Source organism: Nannospalax galili, unplaced genomic scaffold (genome assembly GCF_000622305.1).
Source record: "Nannospalax galili isolate Female #2095 unplaced genomic scaffold, S.galili_v1.0 scaffold466, whole genome shotgun sequence".
Classification (NCBI taxonomy): domain Eukaryota; kingdom Metazoa; phylum Chordata; class Mammalia; order Rodentia; family Spalacidae; genus Nannospalax; species Nannospalax galili.
In genome coordinates, this window is record NW_008355163.1 from 42,138 (window position 1) to 52,238 (window position 10,101).

General features: G+C 40.3%; 1 pseudogene; it reads left to right on the top strand.

Annotated features, from left to right (window-relative positions):
- The first annotated feature begins 522 nt into the window (after nt 1–522).
- LOC103749398 overlaps nt 523–10,101 on the top strand; it is a 32,743-nt pseudogene continuing 23,164 nt past the window's right edge.

The following is a 10,101-nucleotide window of genomic DNA, read 5'->3' on the forward strand; positions in this document are numbered from 1 at the left end:
GCTGGGTTTTGAAGGGTGAATGAGTCTTCTGTGGGGCACAGGACACTCCAGGCAGAGGAAACTGCATGAATAACTATGTGAAGGAGCTTATATGGGTGAATTTCTACTATCAGGAATAATAGGATCCTGGATACAAGGACAGGTTAGATGAGAATTAAAGTTAATGATTTCACCTGAGTTTGTGATACAGCAATGCCTTAAGACTCAATGATAATATGGGTTGTATTTTTAAAAATATTTCTATCAAATGAATGCAAAGATCAAAGTAGGCACCTCCATGATCCTTTGCCAGGTGCGGAGGTGGAGAGTGCACCTGGCTTTTGGAACTGTGGGTGGGGCAAGGTGGTGTTTCTATTGGCTGCAAGCCCAGCCTCATCTCCTTTCTCACCACTAACACTGCAGGCTGGCTTCTCTGAATCACAAGCTGGCAGGGCAGGGAGCTCAGAAGGCTCAGCCCTGCAAGGCACAGCACACACAGCTCAAAGTAAAATTCAGAGGAGAGACTTGCTTAAAGAAACAGCGATGGACCCAATCCCGAACTTCTCCTTGGAAACCTGGGTGCTGCTGGCTACCAGCCTGGTGCTCCTTTACCTGTGAGTCACTGTCCCCTCCTCTGTGGTCTAGGATTTAGGATATGAATTGGGCTATTAAGTTTCCCGTATTAGCTTGGATAATCAAAAGGGAAAATAAAAGTGAAGGTGCTTCAGAGTGGGTGGCTATAAACACCTAAAGGGTTACTGTTGATCTTATGCAGATCTCTCCAAGGGAATAATTTTTCCTCTTCATTAAAATCCACTTGCTGTAGCTAGGAAGATTTAGTGATATCATTTAATCTTGGGGAGACTCCTCTAACTGAGTGTCATCTTAACCCTGGATTAATCAACCAGAGCTCAAAACAAGCAGATTACAAATAACTGGTCATTGTGTGGGAAGGGCGGCATCTTCTGCAAAGTTCCAGGATTCTGGGGGTGATAGAAGTTTTTATGTCATTATCTTTGACTCTGTGTTCTCTGATGCAAGAGAAGGGTAGGGTTGCTTCTTGAGCACATGGGTAGTTTCTTCTCCAAGCTGTCATTTCTAGCACAGCTTACACAATGCCCCTAGTGTATTCAGGCTTTATAATAGGCTCAACTTCTCCCTTGTTTTGTTACCCTTCCCTGGAACTCTCTGCTCTCTAAACTCAATGCCTCCACTCTGTAATGTGCAGAACTGTTTACTTCTAAATGATGAATCTTTAAAGCAAAAAGACTTGACTTGACTTTTATTCATTTCCTGAAGCTTTCCCCCCTCCCATATACTAGCATCAGTATTGGGATTTATTTCTCGTAATATATGAAATCTACTTGCAATCCAAAAGGCAGCAACCATGAACTATATTTTAAATATTTTCTGTACGTTTCAATAGGAGTATCAAAACTGCCCAACACATTGCATTCCTTTCTTTTTAAAAATATTTCTTTATTGAGCTTTTGTACATTTCATATAGCAGTTCTTAATCAAATTTAGACCCCTCTTCCATCCATGCACCCTAACCCCACACTGGAGCTCATGCATTCTGCCATGCATGTTAAGTACTATACAGTCAAGCATCTGTACCCAGATGTGGAAGAGGGGGTGGAAAGATTGTAAGAGCCAGGGTTGGTTCACGAACACAGGGAAGCAGAGGCTTTCAGGCCATGGGAAGCTTGCACATGCATCCTTTCAATGTTGGAATTCCTGACATAATGGTACGAATGGAAAGAGGAGTTATCACAAGTTCCAGGATGACAGTCATATGCCACCACTGTGCCTGGAGCATTCTACTGCTGTGTTTGTGTGTCTGTGGGTAATAGATGCTCCCTCTGCCCCACACAAACATCACATTTAACTTCTATAACCAATTTACTTTAATGAGGAGTAGACACTCAAAATGATTTGAAAATACAAACCTGGTTTAATCTGTGAAGGAAAGGCTAAGTATTCGGAGTACTGGGGCAATCTATTTTACATCTGATGATATTATACAATTAAGTGAAATGTTTTCATTTCCTTTTATTCAATCCTAATGTTTATTTGAAAAAAGCCAAGCCTCTCCCTTCAGAATGTTGAGGTGGGGCTGTTGGTCTCACTATTTGTAATAACAGATATGTTTAAAGTAGATTAATCTTTTTATAATATTGTGAGGAATGTAACCCTAATGCATAAATGAATACATGGTATAGATTGCATGTGTGCTTTGAAATATACTTGTTTTGCAGGTTTGATATACCTGTCCGGCAAGTCATGTGAATCTCTCAGTGTAGGTGAACAAGGAAATGGATGAGCCATTAATGTAATCCATGTGTGAATTGGGAGGAATGGGGAGTGCTCATCTCCTCTCATGGAAGAACTCTCAGGCACACTTGTGGGTACGGGCTCCCACTGAAGGTCACCAGAAAGGCATATGTGTTGGCATCCAATTTCCTAAGTAACACAAGTGAATGACATGGCATATAAGAACTCTAGTACGAGTCACATGAACACATAAGTTCAAGTTTAGGGACATTTATCAATAACTCTTTAGGATTTAGAGCCCAACGATTTCACTTTTGTGCTCTCAGAGAATGTGAAAGAGTGAAGAGCAAAATCATTATTGCAGTTGGAGTTCCTGCTGTTATTTGTTACCTACATGTTACCTCTCCTGCTTGAATGTTACAGTTCCCGTGTCCATGACTGGTGATCCCCCATAATATTCAGTGACCATCCCTATGAAATAACTTTCTCTTTAATTTATAGATATGGAACCAAAACACATGGAATTTTTGAGAAGCTGGGAATTCCTGGGCCCAAACCTTTGCCTTTCTTGGGAACTGTTCTTGCTTATTGCAGTGTGAGTGTTATTTGAATTCTCTGTTTTGATTCTTGAAATTGCCAAGACTGGCTTAGTTCCATCAGTAAAAATAGCCAGGTCTTAGGTAGAAGTTCTGAGGTTTTAGTAGTTCAGAAGCTGTGTAAAACTCCCATCTAAAATGAGAACAGTTTCCCTAAGGCTTCATTGTTAGTCATTGTAGCCTGATTTCCCGCCATTGACCGGCTCAGATCTCTGGCATACCAACACTCATGTTGAGGATTTGATGTTCAGAATTTTGAGCCTCAAAAGACAATTTACATTTCCCCAGACCAGATTCCAGTAGGAATACGGCCATGTCTGGAAGCTTTTATTTGCATAGTTAATAATACAACAACTAAAACTTAGCAGAAGTTTTCTTTCTGTGTTTCAGAAGTGGAAACCCAGAGCACATATTTACTTTGCAGTGTTGTGTGTAGGGCTGGCATCTCTCCATCTTTCCGTGTTGAGTGGGAACCCTGGAAGGCAAGATTTTGTCATTTTCCACTCACTTGCTTTCTGACTCGACAACTTGCCTGAGGCTTACCTAATCTTTTAATTTAAAAGAGGATGACAGTTTCTCCAATTTCATAATTCCACTAGTGTTCTAGGGAGAATTCACAAGGTAAATAAGAGAGAAATTGAAGAAGATACAAGATGATGCACGTCCCCAGGAATCTCCCTTGCTTTGTCTTAATTTCAGTTTCCTTGTGTTCCTATGGAAGCAATAACTCAGAATTTGATGATTTTTAGAGACAAAATATGGAGAAGCAAAAACACTTTAGAAAGACAAGAAGTTAGATGCCATTCACGGTCAAGGATAAGTGGGCCTTCATGTACAATGGAGTTAGCTGTCCTTCATAGTGGACCGAAAATGTTCCTGCAATTAGAAGAAAAGTCAGGAATGACTTTAAGATCTCCATTTCCAATATTCCCTGTAATCTCTCACCTTTCCACTAGGGCATCTGTGAATAAAAGCATCTGTCTTTCTGCCAGTAAGGGGAGTCATAACATTCAAATCACTTGTTTCACAACTAGAGATAGGGACAGTATACTTAAAATGGGGACCTGAAGAGATGGCCCTGTGGTTAAGGGTGTTTGCTGCTCTTGTAGAGGACTGGAGTTCCTTTCCTAGTACTCATGTTGGAAGAGTACTTACAACTACCTGTATCTTCAGCTCTGGGTGATCCAACTCCCATTTTGGCCTCCACAGGCACTCAGCCGCACATGCACACACACATACACACATATAGACACATAAATAAAAAGTAAATTAATAAAAAATAATAATATTGGTTTTTACTTTCTTTCTTTTCCCAGGGATTTTGGAAGTTTGATAAAGAATTTCATAAAAAATATGGAAAACTTTGTGGGTAAGTGTTCTGGAAACTTTTATTGGGATGATCTGAAGTGACTATGCACCCCACTTTATAGATGACAGCACAGCCTATAGCCTTTTGTGAAACTGTGTATTAAGAGCACTGGCTGCTTGCAGAGGATGCAGGTTTGGTTCCCAGCACCGATATGACAGCTAACAACCATCTATAACTCCAGTTCTAGGGGATCCAATGCCATTTTCTGGTCTCTGTGGACATGGCATGCATGTGGTGCACCTACGTACATGCAGGCAAAATACTCATACATATAAAATTTTAAAAGTATTTAAAGGCTTTTCCTACCAAGGGTCCCCTTTGTCTGCAGGTGTGGTGGTCCATAGAGTTAATTAGATTGAGAAAGTTGCATGTTTTAACTTTTCTCCAGGATTTAATGGTTCAAGCTGACCCACCTGATTTTTTGTCCAAGGTTGGGCTATTCCACTATTTTCCAATGATTGCTCCTTTGGTCTCTTATAGTTGATTCGAAATATATCTTTTAAGACTATTCAGTGTGTATTTTATTACATTTTTCCCATGTTGATTTATTTTTAATGTAAGCCTAAAATTCTCTTATTTAAAACTCTGTATTTTCTTTCCTTTTTAAATAATATTTTAAATGTAGTCTTTGAAGTTCTCTTATGTGTGCATGCATGTGTACACACACACACACACACACACACACACACACACTACATCTTAATCATATCCACCTGACTCCCTCTGTCCAACTTCTCTAGCATTTGCTTAACGTAGCTCCATCTCAACTTTATGCTCTCCTTTTTTGTTTATTTTTTTATTAGCACCACACTCTAATCAACTGAGCTAACTGGCCATTGTTTTCTAGTTTTTTATAAAGATATTTATTTCAACCTATTGTGTCCAGTTAATGCTACCTATATGTGTATAGGTGTTGGGTCATTCACTAGGATATGGGTACCCTACGAGTGGCCAACTCTCCCCAAAAAGAAAGATACATCTTCTCCCATAGCAGCCATGAACTACCAACAGCTCCTTGAGCCTCAGAGAAAATTTTAATAGAATTTGTGTGTTTAAGGAAAAACTGTGAGATACTAAGAAGCATTGGAAACACAATATACAAGTATTTCCTTTTCTACTTCATTTTACTGACTGTTGTTTTAACTGTCTTGAGATGTCGTCTGTAGTCCAGGCTAAACTTGCTGTACCCTCCTAGAATATGCATTATGGAAAGAAAATCCTTGATATACAGGCAAAGCTGGCCTTGAACTCCAGATCCTCCTGCCCTCACCTCCTATATTACCATAACCTACTCATCCTACTGACAGGAATTACAAGATATAATCCCACCACCGTGTTCCCTGTTGGCTGATGGAATTTACAGTCTTACAGGATCTCAGTTCATTGCAGCAGGTGTTCCATTTCAGAGCTGCTGGAGATGTGCTGAGCAAACTGGAATAGGGGGAACCATTGTGCACTACTGGCCAGTAGGACGAGGCCCTGCCTTCTCCATCCTCTCTGTCTTCTCTCACCCACTTCAGAAAACTAAGGGCTGGCTACAGGGTCTGCCGAGTGGCCACAGCCCAGAAATACCATGTGATCCAGCTCAGAGCACACAGCCCTGGATCTCCTCTGGCTTATTCCCAACTGCCCTTCACACCGTTTTTTCACTTGTGACCACTTTGGTACTCACCTTCAGTTTTCTATTGACCTAACATCCTTTTGATAATCCAATGTTTTGAACTTGTAAAACTTACAGAAAAAAGGCACAGGTAATGTTCATGTTTGTACCACCCAGACTTAACAGATGCTCCCATTTATTTCTAAGTATGATCTCTTTGTTGAGTTATTTTGTTTGTCTCTTCCCTGCATGAGCTACATCACTTACTTGCATTAGGAACTCATGTTGCTATAGATTGTACAACTGGGGATATGGGTCATGTAACACCAGGATCTAACTCTGTATCCTGGGCATGCTCCCAGCTACAGAATTCATCTGCTTGGGTTCAATCATCTCCATTTTCCCTCGACAGGTTGTATGAGGGCTGACAGCCTGTACTGGTCACCACAGACCCTGACATGATCAAAACAGTGCTGGTGAAAGAATGTTATTCAGTTTTTACAAATCGGTGGGTAGGCACCCATTTAAAAAGCATCTTGGCACACACACACACACACACAAAGCATCTTAACACTTATTTATGTATTAGGGATTTTTTTGGCCTGTGAGTGTGGCAAGTATGTGTTATTGTGTGTATGGTGTATGCACACATGTGTGCTGATGTGGTCATACCCAGCTTTTTTATATGGATGCTTTTTATGGGATTTGAACTCAGATTCTCAAGCTTGTACAGCAAGCACTCTTACCCACTGAGCTATCTCAGTTCCCTGTTTATGCATTAACTTTTATCATGAAATAATTACAAATAATTATAGCTTCAGAGGGTATTGGCCATAAATGTATAAGAAGAGGGTATGGTGATGCAGACCTTTAATTCCAGGACTCAGGAGACAAAGACAGGCAAGACCAGGGTCAGCCTGGTCTACATAGTGAGTTCCAAGCCAACCAAAACTACATAGTGAGACTCTGCCTTAAAACATATTTGCCACCTCTATTACCCTCCTATGTCTCCACTTCCCCTCCTTCATTCCTTTCCCTCTTTCCAAGTACATCATCTTTTAAAAAAATTTTATTATTTATATTTTATATGAAGAAGTGTTTTGTCTGCATGTGTGTAAGAGCACCTGAGTCATGCAATGCCCAAGGAAGTAAGAAGAGGGAATTGGATTCCCTGGAACTGGAGTTACAGATGGTTGTTAGCCTCTGTTTGGGTGCTGGGACTCGAACTCAGGTCCTCTGCAAGAACAACCAGTGCTCCTAATTGCACAGCCATCTCTCCAGTCCCCCAAATACATCCCTTATATTTTCACATCAGTTTTAAATCTGCTATAGATGAGAAGAAACATGATATTCTTATGATTCTGAATCTGGCTTATTTCACTTAACATTATTTCCAGTTCCATCTATTTTCCTGCAAATGATATAATTTTGCTCTTTATAGCTGACTCCATTCAAACTCCATTGTGTGTGTGTGTGTGTGTGTGTGTGTGTGTGTCTATATGACGTTTTCTTTAACCATTCATCCGTTGGTATGCTAGCTTAGATTCCTTCAGATTTATACTGAGGAGTGGTGTAGCTTTATTTTTAGGATTATGAGGAGTCTCCACGCTGATTTCTATCATGGTTTCACAAATTTGCATTCCCACAGATACCAGCACTTAATAGGAATCTTTACATAACTCATTTAGAGGACAGTAATACATCTATTTTTCCTTTTATGGATTCAACTTTTGGTAGCATGTCTGAAAATTCATTCTGTAGACCTCTTGTGTTGTTTATTGTTTTCCCTTAAATTTATAGATACAGGTTTTGAATTTAAGTCTGTGATCTATTTCATGTTACTTGTTGAAAGAAGTATGAATTTTAACATAACACTCCCCCTCCCCACTTTTCTATACATCTTTCCAAGTTTCTTCTTTCACCATTGAATCAGTGTTATGCCTTCATCAAAAATCAGCTGTAGGATTATGGGGATGACTCAGTGGGTAAAAGTTATATCCGTGCAAGATTGACTGACAGCCTGAGTTCAGAGTCCCATAAACCACATAAATGTTGAGTGCAGTAGCATACATATTTGTGATTCCAGCATGCTGCTATGGGAAATAGGGGTGGAGACATATGGATTTTCAAAAGCTGATGGGTCAGTTAGTTTGACACATGAAATATTGAACAAGAGACTCTCCCTCAAAATGGAAAGGTGGGGTTCAACACCCAAAGTTTATCCTTTGTCCGCCCCCGCCAAGACGTGCCATGGCACACATGCACTGGCACTCACATACCTGAACAAGAGCACACACACACACTCACACATATCACACACATCAGGTGGGAAACATTTTCTGTTGTGGAATCATATCAGTATGAACAGAAAGAGTAGATCTATTTGTTCAGTGATTTCATTATTATATTGAGAACCCAAGAAAGAAGGAAAATCATTGGGGCTGTGTTTGTGAGTGGGGTTGTCACTCTGTATTATGTCTGCTAGGCTCTCAGTGTATATCCCTCCAACAGCAACACAGAGCCTTTACTGTAGCTACACTGTGAGTCACCATCAGGTTGAACTATTCATTCTTCCCCTTTTATCAGAATCATTCCACTTATTTTTTCTTAAAATACAATTTTTATTAATTCTTTGAGAATCTCATACATATGTACAATGTATTCTGATCATACTCAGGCCCCTTCCCGAATCCTCCCATAACTCCTCCTAGATTCACTCCCTACCCCACCCCCCAACTTCATGTCCTGTTTTTAATTTTAATAATCCAATTTGTGCTTCTATATACTCATGAGTACAGGGCCATCTGCTGGCACATGATCGACCTACCAATGGCTATAACCTTAAAGTAAATGAACTCTCCCTTCCCTAGAGGCCATCGACTGTCAGTAGCTCCTCAGTTAAGGGTGGGGTCTCATGAACCCTTCCCTGACTTCAAGTTGGCATGCTGAATGGCTTGATCATGTGCAGGCAACCACAACTTCTATAAATTCATGAGTGCAGCAGACCTGTAATGTTCAGAAGACTTGTTTTCTCCCCAACCTCTGGTTTTTACAATCTTCTCATCCTCTCTTGTGTGATGGTACCTGAACCTTGAGAGTAGGGGTTGTGAAATAGATGTCCCATTTGTGACTGAACACTTTACAGACACCTATTCTCTGCCCTTTAACCACTTGAGAATTTCTGTGTTAACCATCATCCACTGCACAAAGAAACTTCTCTGATGTGGTCTGAGAGCTGCACTAATCTAAGAGTAGAGTGATACGAATTTAGAGGACAGTTTAATATTAGATTCATTCAGCAAAATAATGGTAGTAGGTTCACCTCTGGGGCCTATGAGCTTCCTAACCATGGGTATTTGCAGTACCAGATATGTGTTTCCTTCTGTGGAGTGGGCCTTAAATCCAATTAGAAAGCAGTTGGTTACCCCCATAACGTATGTGCCACTCCTGCACCCATGGGCGTATATTGCCATGTGATCATTAATGTAGTTCACAGGGTTCACAGCTGGGTAAGACTGTTGATAACTCCCCCTCCCCCAGCAGACTGCATAGCGTCTTCTAGTACTATGAGACCTAGTCAGCAGAGAGGAAGCTTCCTAGCCAGATCATCTTAATTTCTTCATGTCCTGTGACCGACATGTGTGGTATCTTCAGCAGGAAGGTTTAACTATCAAGTTCTACATGCTACCTGTCCTTGTTTCTTTGCCTTTTTATGCAAATTCAGAATAAGTTCACTGATGTCTAATTGTGAAAAAAGAGCTCATTTGCCTATATTATAAAAAAAGAAAATAACTGTTCTCAGTATTTTGAGTTGTGTGTGTGTGTGTGTGTGTGTATGCATGCGTGTGTGCACATGCATGGGGTATGGTGGTATTTGGAGTCCTAGGTACATATGTGGCATACATATGTGTGTGTTCATATCTGTCCATTTGAGCATGTGCAGAGGACAGAGGAGGATGGTGTGTGTCCTGTGCTACTATTCTAATATCCCCTTGAGACAGGGTCTCTCACTGAACCTGAAGATCACCATTTAAGGTATTCTGGCCAGCTAGTTAGCCTCAGGGATCCACCCTTTATAGCTTTTGACATACAAATCCTGTACTTCTTTTGTTACGTTCACAAAATATCTCATAAAGTAATTGATTTCTTTGGAATGATTGTGAAAGTGACTTTGTGTTTAATATGGCTTTGCAATTCCTCAATTATCTTAGAAATGTACTTGATTTTTTTGTGTATTGATCTTTTATATTACAAATATGATTAACTCATTTGTAATTTTCACA